This window comes from Trachymyrmex cornetzi, unplaced genomic scaffold, assembly GCF_001594075.2.
Source record: "Trachymyrmex cornetzi isolate Tcor2-1 unplaced genomic scaffold, Tcor1.1 scaffold682, whole genome shotgun sequence".
Classification (NCBI taxonomy): domain Eukaryota; kingdom Metazoa; phylum Arthropoda; class Insecta; order Hymenoptera; family Formicidae; genus Trachymyrmex; species Trachymyrmex cornetzi.
The window spans coordinates 135,857-136,164 of NW_017300006.1; positions in this window are offsets into that span (position 1 = coordinate 135,857).

Here is a 308-nt window from a genome sequence, read left to right on the forward strand (position 1 = left end):
TCAATTCACTTACTGCTTGCGTGTTACGGCCTTACGTTCTTGTATGTGTCATGGGCTTTAGAGTGTGTGCTGCGGCCTTAGAACCATGGTGTAATAAAGAAGAGGTGTGCTGTTGCGCAAGAAGATGATTAACCAATGAGGATGGTGGAACAAGTGATCGGCCATATTAATATATCAGTCAATCAGCGTTTTTTCCGCGATGCTCAAAATGTGGTCTAATTTAAATAAAAAAATGACAATTAATGACTTAATTTTGTTGTTCAACTACTTATTATTAAATACGGGGTGATCCCGATTGACCACGGCTC